The sequence below is a fragment of the Dreissena polymorpha genome, chromosome 5, assembly GCF_020536995.1.
Source record: "Dreissena polymorpha isolate Duluth1 chromosome 5, UMN_Dpol_1.0, whole genome shotgun sequence".
NCBI lineage: Eukaryota > Metazoa > Mollusca > Bivalvia > Myida > Dreissenidae > Dreissena > Dreissena polymorpha.
The window spans coordinates 58920610-58935024 of record NC_068359.1 but is presented as its reverse complement, the minus strand read 5'-3'; the positions used below and the strand labels follow the sequence as shown (position 1 = coordinate 58935024).

At 38.0% G+C, this 14415-nt stretch overlaps 1 long non-coding RNA gene across 1 annotated transcript in view; it reads right to left on the bottom strand.

Annotated features, from left to right (window-relative positions):
- Positions 1–10075: 10075 nt before the first annotated feature.
- The window catches only part of LOC127831861 (uncharacterized), a 4730-nt gene continuing 390 nt past the window's right edge, over positions 10076–14415 (bottom strand). The window contains exons 2-4 of the long non-coding RNA XR_008026526.1: positions 13750–13805; positions 13021–13084; positions 10076–12452 (exon numbers count right to left, since the gene is read on the bottom strand). This is a non-coding gene — a long non-coding RNA (uncharacterized LOC127831861). The remainder of the gene's footprint in view (positions 12453–13020; positions 13085–13749; positions 13806–14415) is intronic.

Genomic DNA, 14415 nt, shown 5'->3' with positions numbered 1-14415 from the left:
AATTAGTTATATATAATTCACGTTCCATAAATACATCAGTGCATTTGATGTTTTTTATGTTTATTGCAGGTACGAGTTGACCAAATAATTATGTTGTACTGGGCAAGTGTAACACCTAAAAAGTATACAAATCGTTCTGATACAAATTTCTTTGTTTCATTTTTTTTGTATTGTGGCAAAAATAAGATTAATGCCAAATTCTAATATGACAATGCCATTTTATTTTTTTAAATTAACTGTAAGCAATATTGAATTAGTTATTTAAAAACGTAAATTAGTTATATATAATTCACGTTCCATAAATACATCAGTTCTCATTGTATATACATATGGGGCCTGCTTTCTGCTAACCTTGGTATTAGTGTACATAGTACAACACACCAATGGCGGCTGAGCGCAGAATACTGCAATCGGCCGCCAAAAAAATCTATATGGATTTGCGGACAGATATACAAAGAAGGAATCTGCGGACGATTTATACAATTGTTGCGTTATAACTCGTATACAGATAACTCTATTGATAGTTCTGTGTTCTTTATTCAGTTCTTTACATACTGTTTCAAAGTCCAATACATCCAAGTCCAAAAGTTAATGTATTGAATTAATACATCAAGCAAAGATACTCTTACTCTAACGTACATTTAGTCGTGTTACTTTGTCAATTGCGGAAGAGAAACCTATCACCGAAGACGTAATTTATCGTATATATCGGTCATTTTTGGTTTGCTTATACAAGTTTTAATATGAATTGACGTTTTATCTCTCCATTTAGAGACCGTTCACATAATTTACAAAATTGGCCTTTAAGTTGCGCTGCTTACCATTTTAATATTTATATAATTAAATAATAATAATCTTATACCTTAATGTTTTTATTATAATTGAACATTTTCTTTGAGGCCAATTTCATTTTAGATGCACGACAAACAAATTGTTTAACAAATCGCCGACGGTCCTGTTGTCATAAAGGTGTTATAAGTCAACATTTTATCAAACAAAACGCCGACAAACACGTCCTTTATATTTATACACGTGTGAAAAATAATGAACTTGTCTACTACTCTACTTTTGAAAAAAAAACTTTTTTTTTATAACCTTTATCTATATTCATATCAAAAACATATTTCACGTCTTTGATATATATAAATAATTTTTAGGAGGGTACGTGTTGACCAATTCGGGTACGAGTTGACTAGTGGGGGTACGAGTTGACCAAAAATCGGGTACGAGTTGACCAAATCGGGTACGAGTTGACCGAAGGTACGAGTTGACTAAGGTACGAGTTGACTAGCTCCCAATTACAACTGTCAAATTTTCTGCACAACATCATGGTCTGAACAATAGCAAAAAAATCGCTTCCAAAAGCAATAATTACACCAAAAAAACTGTATAACAACAGCTCAGACATTTATCTATCAGATAATAACTATGTGTATAGCAGTAAAAGTATTCATAGTTGTGTTTGAAACGAAAGTTTCATGAAAAACGGTAAAATTTTCGAAATGCGACACAGGTGTGCACACCCACTTTGACACATTTTGTTTCATAATTTAATAATTACAGAGAAGTTGAACAAATTTTACCTTGTTTAATTATCCATAGACACTTTATTAATCAAAGTAGACACCTTCCATAATTGCATGTAACTGCATATATGTAAAACACCGTAAATATTAAATTTGTTTACATTTCTACTATCTTCAAGGATTTGTATGCAATTTGTCTGGTAATGTTACGTGGAACGTGAATGGCTGGATTTATTACTGCAGTGGAATTTCAACCAATCAAATCGCATGTTAGAAATACATGTGAACTATCCAAAATGAAAGTAAAACATTGTCATTGTGAAATTGAAGCAGATTGATATGATTTTATAGCAAAATGTTCTCACTAAATAGTAATTATGTTCTATTTTACTATGAAAAAAACTATCCAAGGAATATGTACCAGCAAAAGAGCTTTATAACAAAGGAATACGAAAATTACTTCTAGAACTCACAGTTTTCAGCTGTGCACACCTGTGTCCAAGTAAGGATTTTTGAGCATTTTGAATGAAACTTTCTCTCTTAGTTCAATGAAAAGCTTGTACTTTATTGCCAAGTGTATTATTTTCTGAAAGATAAATGTCTTGGCTGTTGTAATACAGTTTAATTGGTGTATTTATTGTGTTTGGAAGCAAATTTTTCGCTATTGATTACACCATGGTTGTGTGCAGGAATTTTCACAGTTGTATCCCTTGTATATATATATATGTAGTAGAATAGAATATTTTTACTTAACGGTCCCTATGGTTAATATTAATTAAAATGTTACATTTTTTTTCAGCGATGACATGAACGATTCGTGGTGATTGAAAGGTTTATATTTTTTCACTACGCTTTTGACCCTCTTATCCTGGCTACGAGATGGGGTTCTGTGAGATGCCGGCGCCCGTCGAGTCCATGCGTGGTTCCGGTTCTGCATCGCAACTTGTCTGTTGAGACTTCTCAGTTCTTCAAAGATCGACTGAAGGAGTCTGTTTGTCTCCTTATGTTGTTGGATTTGTCGCCCCCTATTTTCCTCACTTAAAACCTCATTTCCTTTGTTTATAGCGTTAACGACCTCGAGTGTTGATTGCTTAATCACGTTTGATAAATCTATGAGTTCGCATTTGTTGTTGTTGTTGTTGTTGTCTTTGTTCTTCTGCTCGATGTTGGTATTCTTTACATTTTCCTCATTGTTGCTGAACAGTGGTTCGTTTAAATCATACTCTAGGAGATCGGGAAGGATATTTTCATCTTGCAATGGAGTGGCTATTTGAAAAAGATTTTGATAGTTTTCTGTCTCATTTGAAGTTGGAGTCAGCTGCTGTTGTTTAGACTGAACGGCGGTGCTGGTTGGGATAGAAGTCATAGATGCGGTATTGCTTATGGAGATAGGCACACGTAAAGGCGGACACCGAGGACGTTGTTGCTTGGACAGGGATTGGCTGGAAAACCCTTGCGTCCCCAGATGTCTTAAACTTGGAGAGCGCAGATTTGAAACCATCTTTTGCTGAGCTCAACTGCTGTGGCACAATAACCTGTCTAGACACCGGTATCGTGTTAGTTTTCTTCAGTGCATTGTTGTACACACCAGTAAATGGAACTGGCGACGTCAGGTTTACAACTGGAATACTAGACAGTGCTGGCATCGACTGGATGGAAATTTGAGACGTACATGGGTCAGGGATACTGATCAAGTGTGGTGTCGGGTTTCTTGCGGTGCCCTCGTTGTAGATGGTTGGCGTAAACGTTATGAATGAAGACGTTGGCGAAGGAACGTAGACGTTGGACATAGACGAATCGGAATGACCATGGTTGACCATCGGACGCTGATACGAAAGCGTGGTGGTGTATTCTTCTTCGTCCTGATCGTCCGCGCTCGTTTCCATGTCGATGACTTCCACTAGCGAGTTCGGGTCAACCGGGTTCGTACTCTGCCTCAGTACTGTTTGTTCATCAGTGATACCATTCCTGGCTACCTCTTCTACATGCCTCTTGTACTGCTTAACATGGTGCAGGAGGTCTACTGTAGCCGTGCACCGGAAATTACACAATGTGCAGTAGAACGGCACTCTGTCGAGCTGAACATGGTGTTTGAGTACATGTGCTATGGCACGGTGTTTTCGGTCAGCTTTTGGACAGAATCGACATTTATACAGTTTCCTGTAGCTGGCTGTCTTCAATGCGTACATGTTCTGTAAAAAAAAAATTGTTTATTAAATGATTGACAAAAAACACAAAATTGGTGCCATTGCCACTGTGGGAAATAGTCCGTGTCACTTAACCACGTAATCTGTGACTTATCGCGTAAAATGACTTTCCTATCACTAGGTTTCGTGCTTCATTTTCAAAATATATTTAATTGTTGCCTTCAAATGTCATATTTATGCAAATAATTGCGAAATATCCTCCAGATTAACGCTTTACTCACAACTCCGAATAACACGAACTATGTTAACGAACTATTTTAATGATTCTCTTAATAACAATACGCTTAATGTTACATGTTAATTAAAATGTTTAATGTTCACATTTTACAACGTTTCTTAAATGTTTAATATTACGTATAGTGCTTTATACGTCTGTGTTTAATACAGTTACTGAGCGAACATTGCGAAATTTTCTTCTTAATTTCTTGGAAAATTGTCGCGCCCAAACTGGTGGATTAACGCCTTCGTAGGGTTTAAGTTTATTGTGGTGAACCACTTTTATTGAACCCTTATTATTCAGCGCTATTTCAAAATTAAACGGCGATGTTCTTTTAATCACTTCATAAGGACCTTCAAACCGCTTTTCAAGTTTTGGAGTAACGCCCACTTTTCTTATTTCATGCAAACACCACACTAAATCGCCTTCTTTGTAGTTGTACTCGGCTACTTTGGTGTCGTAGATCTCCTTGCTGAGTTCCGCCTTCCTTTTGAGATATTTTCTAGCGATGGCGTGCGCATGCAGCATCTTATTTTTCAGGCCTTCTACGTAGTCTGCGTACTGGACAACTTCCACGGCGCTGTCGTTGTATGGGAACACCAGGTCAGCTGGTAAGCGTACTTCACGACCTAAGCATAACATGTTCGGCGAAAACTGAGTTGATTCATTTGGCGTACATCTATAAGCACCGGCTAAACAACCCAAATGCATATCCCAGTCTTCCTGCTCTTGAGTAAGGTACGCTTTGATCATTTTAAGCAGCGTTCTGTTTAACCTCTCGGTTTGGCCATTACCCTGTGGGTTTCTTGGGCTTGTTCGTGTTTTCCTTACTTCTAGCAGTTTGCAGAGTTCTTGAAAAATCTTGCTCTCAAAAGTGGTTCCTTGGTCTGAATGAATCTTTAAAGGCGCTCCCCATCTAGATATAAACTCATTGAGGAGTCGTGATGCACAATCTTCTGCTCTCTGGTTTGGTACGGCTAATACTTCAACGTACTTGGTGAACTGATCGGTTATTACAAGGATATACTTATTTCCTCTTTCAGTTTTCGGAAATGGCCCCATATAATCCAGTGCAAGGGTGTCCCATGGACCGCCACTTCGAAGGTGTCCCATTGGAGCTTTGGGGTTTTTGTTAAGAGTTTTGTCAGCTGCGCATATGTCGCATTGTTTAATATACAGTTGCAGGTCTTGTTTCAGGTTGTACCAGTAATATCTTTGTAATATCTTCTCTTTTGTTTTCGTAACTCCTAAGTGTCCAGAGATTAGGGTGTCATGCATTTGCTTCATAACTTTCCGTCTACTTTCCTTTGGCATGATAATTTGTTCGAATTGACCAGCTCCATTTTGTTTGGTGAACCGTTTGTACATAATATCATTTTTCAGATATATATCATCCCACATGAGCCAATAATGTCTACACTCTGAGCTACAAGTGTCGATGACATCTCTTCCCGGTTTCTTATCCTCTCGCTTTGCCTTAATTATGACAGCTAAATCTTTATCTGCACTCTGTTTAATAGCAAATGTATCCGAAGTCTCACTCCATACCCAGTTACTTTCATCGGTCTTTTGACTGGATTGTTTGTCTCCCTTAGTCGTTCTTATTGAATGCGTCGCTTCGCTTAGCTCAATTTGCATGTCTACTGGATTTGTGATTTCTTTGTTGGCTTCTGTTTGGTTTTCATTTACTTTGTTTGCGAACTGTAGGCTTACTTTAGAGGTCCAACTCATCATCTCTGACTTTCGTTTGCATTTGTTGCATGGTCCACACTTGAGTGGTTCGCTCATATCGACCTCTGCGCATGTACAATCTTTAGGAGTTGCGCATCTCGATAACGCATCACAATGGCTTTGTTTCTTTCCGGATCTGTATTCGATGGCAAAGTCATATTGAGCAAGAATTTCCAACCACCTTGCTATCTTCCCCGAAGGTTCCTTCATCTGAAACAACCAAACCAATGCTTGGTGATCCGTTCTGACTATAAATCGCCGTCCCAATAGGTATTGCCTAAAATACTGGATAAAGTAGACTACCGACAGTAGTTCTTGTTCAGTTATGCAGTAGTTGCGTTCTGCTTTGTTTGTGGCTCTGCTTCCATATGCAATCACTCGTTCACGGTCTTCTTGCATTTGTGAAAGTACGGCTCCAATACCTATGCCAGAAGCGTCAGTATCAAGATAAAATGTGCCGCCCTCGTTCAGTGGGTATCCCATTATATCTGGTCCTATTAACTTGTCTTTAATGCATTGAAACGCCTCTTCGCAATCTGCCGTCCATGCAAAAGTGATCCCCTTCTTTGTAAGGTTTGTTAAGGGTCTTGCTATGGCACTGAAATTCTTAATGAATCGCCTGTAATAGGAACCAGTGGCCACAAATTGTTTTGCCTGCTTTGCATTTTCCGGTCTAGGCCAGTCAATGATCTTCTGGACATTAGATGGGTCCGGTTTAACACCTTGGCCGGAGACTACATGTCCCAAGAAAACTACCTCCGTTTGCAGTAAGTTGCACTTTTCTGGCTTAAGCTTCATTCCGGCTTCTTGTATCCGCTGATGGACTTGAGATACTCTCTCCATGTGCTGACTGAACGAAACCCCGAACACCACAATATCATCGATGTAAATGAGGCACGTCTCCCACTGTAGTCCTTGCAATGCCAATTCCATTGTGCGTTGAAACGTACTCGCTGAATTGTTTAAACCGAATGGCATTCTGGTCATTTCATAGTGACCATACTTGCAACAGAATGCACTTTTCGGTCGGTCTTCGGCTTTCAGTGGGATCTGAAAGTATCCGCTAGTGAGGTCGAAGCTGCTAAACAAAGTTGATCCGGCAACTGCGTCTAAGCAGTCTTGTACCCTTGGTAACGGAAACCCGTCCGGTTTAACCAAAGCGTTCAGTTTCCGATAATCTACGCAGGGTCTTATGGCACCAGACTTCTTCTTTACGAGAACAATGGGTGATGCCCATGGCGAGGTACTCTTCTGTATCACGCCCTTCTGCAGCAAATCATCTATGGCCGTCTTTTCTTGTTCGGCATACGCCAATGGCACCCGTCGTGGTCTCTGTTTTATTGGCTCTGCGTCGCCCGTATTAATAGAGTGTTCAGCCAGCGTTGTGAGCCCAATGTCCCATTCTGTTTTTGAGAAGTTATCACTAAACTTTAGTAGGGTACCGGCTATAACCCGTTTTTCCCATGTGGACTTGCCTTCTATTGACTTTTTGTAAAGTGGTATCAAATGTTCTGGCACTTCAGACTCACTGGCTTCTTGAAACTCTATTGTCTTACTATCCGTTGATTGTTGTTCAACCTGTATTCGGCGAATATTTGAACGGTCACGCTGTTTGCCTGCATTTTCAGCCGGAGATACTACACTAAGTATTCTCTCAACTCTCTCAGCTTGTGCGATAACTGCGTCCTGTTTTAACTCCACCACTGTGTCACTTGGATTCAACACTCTTAATTGGCAGGTTGGATTTCGATTTAAATCCACCAATGTTGATGCCATTTGCAAAGGGTACTGATCGTAAAACCTGTCATCTGGGTCTATTACGAACTCACATTCGTCATCTTCGTCCTCCTCATATCGCTCCACAAAAACATCTATAATCATCTCAGTTAAACCAGGTACTTTTGTGTCGTCAGCTACCATCACTCGCCTGGTCTTGTTGTGCTTTCCTACTTGAAAAATTGGAATCTCCACTCAGTCAAGAATTATTTTATTGCTGCTAAGAAGGATATCCGCCGGACCACCTTTTGAACCTTTCAAAATGTCATATCCTAACAGAGCATCGTCTTCGATCTCTGCAACTATGACCACTTGTTCAATCTTCATCGGTCCTACTTCTAACGTAAGGCTGCCTTTTCCTGCCTCCTTTATTGGCGACCCACCGGCCCCAAACAAACACGAGGACTTAACTAGCGAAGGCCTTTTCGCTGCGCAAATATTTTCAAAAACTCTTGTGGAAACTACCGTGTGAGAGGCACCCGTATCGGCGGTGAAAGTAACAGGCGTGTCGTTCACGTAACCTCTAACGTAGACACCTTCAGCAAAGTTTCTCTTCACTTTACCTCTTGCGATATGTTCTGCGTGCTTAGCAGGCACCGTACTATCTGCTATCTCTTCAGTTTTCTGGCCTGTCCTCTTTATTGGGACCTCCCTTTGGCCGCAAGGGTCGGTCCTTGGTAGTTTAAATTAAACTGAGTACTGCTTGAATCCTTTTCACGATTTTCATTGGCCCGTTTTGGACACTCTCTCGCGTAGTGACCTATTCCATGACAGCTATAGCATTAAACTTCACTTTTGTTCACTGCATTTTTCCTTACTCTTTCCTTTTCAAGCTTCTCAATTCTGGCCAGTAACCCTTGAATGAGCTCGTTCTGAATCGGACTACTTTGCCTATTGTTTTCGTTATCACTGGTTGCTATCACAGGGATCTTACGAGGATCTGTATTCGGGACACTGTTATTATCAGTAAACAGGCGGCGATTGTTGTTTCCCGTATATCGCTTCTCGTCCGTTTTCGTTTCGTATGCTCGGCGTGTGTTGAATCGCCCTTTTCTACCATTCCTACTCCCATTTCGGATCTGCATCAGATTAACAACGTGGTAGACTGCTTCATCTACCGTACGTGGTTCTTTGTTGAATTCGACTTCAAACTTGATTTCTTCATCATACAATCCGTCAAGGAAACGCCTAACCAAATCTTCTTCCCTCGTTTGTCTATCTCTACAACGGTGTGCCCTATCATACAGCATTTTCAAGTCTGCTGCGAATTCCTCTTCTGTCTCACCATGACGCTGTGCTCTTCTGCTAAATTTAGCCGCGAACGATCTCGGAGTCTCGATCACCCGGAACCTGCTATTCAATTCCGCTATAAGGTCAGCGTAACAGTTGATGGTATGCGATGATAATTGTGAAAACACGAATTGAGCCGCGACACCTTTAAGACTAGGTAGGAGTTGATCGAGTTTCTCATCTTCACTCCACCCGCACCTGTACGCTATAGTCTCAATTTGCGTTATCCACGTGGTCCATTCTTCGGTACCGTTGTAGGGCGTTATTTTAACGGTCGTTTGTTTGTTGTGACGCGCGGCTGTTGCTCTTGTTTCGTTTTCATAGAGCCGTTCATTGTGATGATGAAAGTTGCGAGCGCTGCGGTGTCTCTCCCAGGCGTGCTCCCTGTTTGGTACCTGTTGGTACTCGGCGTAGCCTGTTTCATCTGTGTAGCGTCCGTCGCGATGATACATAGGTTGCATCTGTTGCACGCGTTGCGGGACATTGGCACAAATATCTGACACTGCATACTCTGGCGATGGTGTGTCTATGTGTATCGCTGGCGTTTTGTTATGGTTGTAATTGCCTTCGGCACTTCTTGCATCACTAATACCGGATCCCTTTAAAATCTTCAGCTCGCTAACAACATCTTTAAGAATAGCAGCCATATCTGCAACAGTCTTCTGTAGCGATCCATCACCCGTTAAATTGGTTACGACAGCCCCTTCGGTCGCCCTTGTGCTGGAACCCGACGTCTCGTCTTCCGCAATGCCGCTTGATTCCGTCATTTCCGCAGCCAAGCATTGTCTTGATCCATCACCTGTTATTTCCGATCTTTCCCCTTCACATCCGGCACTTCTTGGTCGATACCGGAAGTAAATTTCGCCGTCGCTGTCTACTTGTTGCGGGTCATTCATTTTGTACTTAAAACGCCTAGCTTATGTGTAAATCTATTTTTGTTAAATAGTCTTTATAGGTGACAATTTGTAACCCTTACCGTTTATCAAAATTATGCTATTAATATTGTATTTTACGTTACTTTTGAGTAGGTTACTTATATTTTAACTTCTTAATGTTCAGCGTTGCATACAGCGCTTTATTTTACTGTTAACGTGTGTTGCATATAGCTCTTACGTTTGCAAGTTTAATGTTATTTCTATCCGTAAGTTTCTATTTTCGGAGAGTAAAGTTCATATCACTGTGAAAAAGGTAAAACTTCTATCACCGACGCTGCCACCATTTGTTACGTTCCACCTGTGAACGCTTGTGTACGTACAAGTAATACACTGACTTTTCAGCCGTCCATGCTGCGCTTTTAAACATATGAGGAATGCAAACAACACTATTCGAAAAGTTATTAACTTTTATTGTCGCACGTTGAACAAAATAATCATTGCTGTATGCAACTCAAAAATCATTACATTAGTAAATGTATATATTATAGTCTTATAAAGGCAGTTGGTGTATTTTCACCTGAGCATAAGATTTCCTACAGTTTGTTATTTGAAGTGTTACAAGTTTACTTGTTTAATGTATGAGTCTTTCACAATTGATAATGGCAACAATTTTAAGTACATCAAATGACAATAAATGCTTCCAAATGTCGTAATGAAATGCCACAGGTAAGTACTTTAAGTATGATGTTCAATGAGCTCTTTCAAATAAATATAAGTGAATATAAGCTTTTGCTGTTAATTTTATAAAAGGACCTGCCTCTAAGTTTTCGTGATGGAACTGAGCTGATGACCAAAAATTGGTCGTCCTTTTATGCTAGCGTAAGGGCAAATGTGGCCAAACAAGGTCATTTAAGGCCATAACTGGTCATTGAGCGGGCCAGTTGGCCATGGGCGCCCCAAAAATGGCCAAATCGGGGCGACCAACTGGTCGGAATTAGAACGCTCACTAGATAAGCAACGTCTAGCACTTGAGAAAATGGCTTCAAGAATTGAAAGTAATCAGAGTCGATTAGTCCAGTCATCCTATGAAAAAAAAGCACCTAACCATCAACTAATTGCAACAGAAACGGTTTCACGTGCAAAATCATCTATGACGTATAACAGATGACAGGAAAAAAGTCTAGCGAAATATTTCCAGGGCAAACCTGTTAAAACTTCATTTTATTTATGCCCCTCGCGGACGTTTTTTTTAAATAAAGTATATTTTCCATTTTCTATTAAAACAACACATTTCGGGCAAACCAGCCAACAAAAACAGTATTCAGTAATACATCAGTTATGAAAACAGTATTATTTTTCTATTTCCTAAGTGTATCATGAAGTTTCTTAACATATTTACTCATGTAAATAGTGCATTTATAGGGGTAAACTTACCCCACCCACCCATTAAATACATGTTACTATTAAATCATGCCAATATATTATGGCATGTGGAAATAAAATTTAACCAAGATTGGTTGCATTGTCATTAGCTTAAAATAACGCATCACTTAAGTATTATAATGTTAACACTTAAAATCAAAACACTTCTATTATACTATATTTTACATTCTAGTATAATACAAAGATAACCTGTACGTCTCAAAACTGCTCAAAACTGCATGTACATATAATGATTTTTCTTCTCCAGGTGGAGCTAATATCATATCTATAAGCTTAACCTCTTCTTTCATTTGTACTGCTAAGCCAATCTGTAGAGGAGGAATCAACACCTTTGGTCTTACTGCTTGGATAATGGCCTGTCCAATAGAGGCAATCTTAACATCTGCTTTTTTATCGCTGAAAATTTCTCTAAGAAATGTTTTTAGACTATCCGGAATGTAGTCAATATTTTCCTGTGTAGACATAAGATCAGCGCCAGAGTCAGGGTAAGACAATTTTGTTGCTTTAATATCCTTTATATCAGTTAGCAATAGTTGTGCTGCTGTTTTTATTATTTCAATTTTATAAGCATCAGAATCGCTACTAGACTTTTGGTAAAAGGATTGAAAAATTGATGATGCAGTGTTTCTAAATGTGATTACATTCTGCTTTCCATTTAATTCTGTGATGACAATAGAGGACCCAAAATGCTCTAGTAATCTCTTCTTCATATGAGTTGATGTATAGGAGAGTTCTCCACATAGTTCTACCATTTTGTCAACAAGGTCTTTTAGTGTTATTTGTTCGTCATCATTTTCAATCAGGAACTATGCTTTTTCCTGGAAAGCAAATTCCTGTGCCATGTTCACTGGTCTTCCACACTTCTTTCCTTTTTCATTGCCTGACTGTGGTATATTTTTACCTGTCCTAAAATTTACGCTGCATGACTGATGGTATATAGCAACAGAAGCCGCTAAGTCATGTATAGTTTCCAATCTGCTTTTAATATCTGAACCCTATTTGTCATCCCTATCGATACATATGTGTTCGATGTTCTTTTTAAATTCAACTGTTCTAACAGGGTATACATTATAGCCTCGTTTTCTTCCAACAAATTTGGCACGTTGAGCACAAAATAGACAATTTGTACTGAAGTTAAATCGTTCAGTGTTAGATCGTAACGATGGAGATAATACAGTGTTGGCTTTTTATTTAAGGATAACTTGATTCGAATTGGGTTACAATAATCTTTCCGACAATGTACATATGAACTGTCTGTCCGGGTAGGGAAGTAATATTGTCCAAGCGAACTTTGCTGGCAGCATTTATGCTATCACTCCCTTTCTGGCGTAACTTAACATGATCTTGGTCATCTGCAAGTGATTGGCATCATATCAGGCAGGTATTGCTGAAAGAATATATGAATACATGCTGTTTCAACCATTAGGCAGAACAGTCTTTTGTGACATTCCCAATTGTGACAAAAGGAGCATTTGCTCATAACAAGCAATTCCTTGATTTGACACAATGGATTTTAAAGCCGTCTGCTGCCTGCTGCAGATGCATTCAAAAGCGTTTAATAGAATGAAGGGTTTATATTTTGATACATATTGTGTATTTCAGAATACAAGTAAATGCATTGTTGAACTTTATGTTTATAAAAAAACTATTTTTAAGAAACAACACTTATCGATATTCACGCAATATTGTGTTTATTTTTTTTTCAGAAATAACAATAGTTGATATTCACGCAATGTTTTTTTTGGTACTATGTACAAATGTTCACAGTTCCAGTATGAATCCTGTAGTAAATTTTGTTTTGCACTCATTAATAGTTTGACTGTACTGTGGGGTTAATTTATTTATATGTTTGTCATTGATGCTTTTGAAAAATGAATTATTTAATTTTGCCTTCAACTGCAAGCTGTAAATGTTGAGTATTTACTAGCGTTGCGTGTAGAATGAATGGCTATTACCTTTCCGATGCAGCTGCAGCAGGTTTGGTGCTGATCAGATTGTTTGGCAGTTCCATATTAGCATCTGTAATAGATGAAACAAATTAAAGTCTCTATAACGCTCAAAATCAACCAAAATTTCGTAATCTCTTTCTTAAAATAAAATTAACACCTAAACAATCTGTGTTCCTTATAGCAATAGCCACGAGTTCAACGCTAGATGTGGTATGATAACATATATTTTTGTATATACAAGATGCGCGTTTTTATTTATTTGTGACACAATAAATTCCATTTTAATATATATTCATAATACACACGAACACCATGTTAGTGTTCATGTGCCGTATGAATAGATATCGTTGAAATAAAAATGGAAAAAACAACGAGCGTTTTGTATCTTCAAACATCTATTTTACCAGACCAAATCTGGCGTTAAAATATCGGCAATTGCCATAAGGAGCACTGACGTTTAATTGGTTAAGTTTATTTTACGAAATATTGTACGAAATTTTCGTTGATTTTAAGTTGTAATGTTACTTAACATATATTGAGAAAATAGAGGAAACAGAAATGGAAAAATTAAACTTAAGTTTGATCAAAGCTGTACTTATTTTTTCTTCACATGGTATGGCCGATGTTTTTAAACACACTATCTTTTGTTTATATAAATTTACATTATCCTGTAGCATTTTGTCATGGCATATGAATCATTTATAAAAACACTTTTAAATAAATATATATTTATACCTTTTTTCGAAATTCTAAACCCACACCTTTGACATCGTTGATTGTTGATCAAACATCTGTAATAAATCAAACACATGTATTCAAGAAAATAACAGTTTGATATGTGTGTAAGAGAGTAACTTATTTACTATAAACAGCTTTTGATTTTCTGTTGTAATAATACTAAATGAAACATTTATAGCTTAACTCAATATTTCGGATTATATTTTTTTATAGTTTAGAATTGTAAATTTAAGACCATAACTTATTATTTCTATTTTATATATGATAATTATTCATAATGAAATATTGAAATTATTAAAATGATTCAAATATGTGGAAAATTGAAAGCTTTTTTAACATTAGGTAAGAAAATTCTCAACAGTTTCAATCAGTAGGATATTTTAAGAAGTTATAGGGAAAAAGAAGCAGTACGAACACGTTGTGGTACAAATGGCCAAAACAAAAACGTTATGGTAAAAATGGCCTTCCGTAGTTTAAAAAAAATTATTAAAATCTCCATCATTTCTCTCTTAATTTTCATATTTGTTTGTGTGTTTCAAGCATTCCTTAGATGCCTACATATGTATATTTGTGTAAAATGTGTGTTTGCTGCTGACTTTATTGCATATTTGAAGAAAACTATAAGTTCCTGCATCATCCACGAAAACTAATTACAAAGTGGTA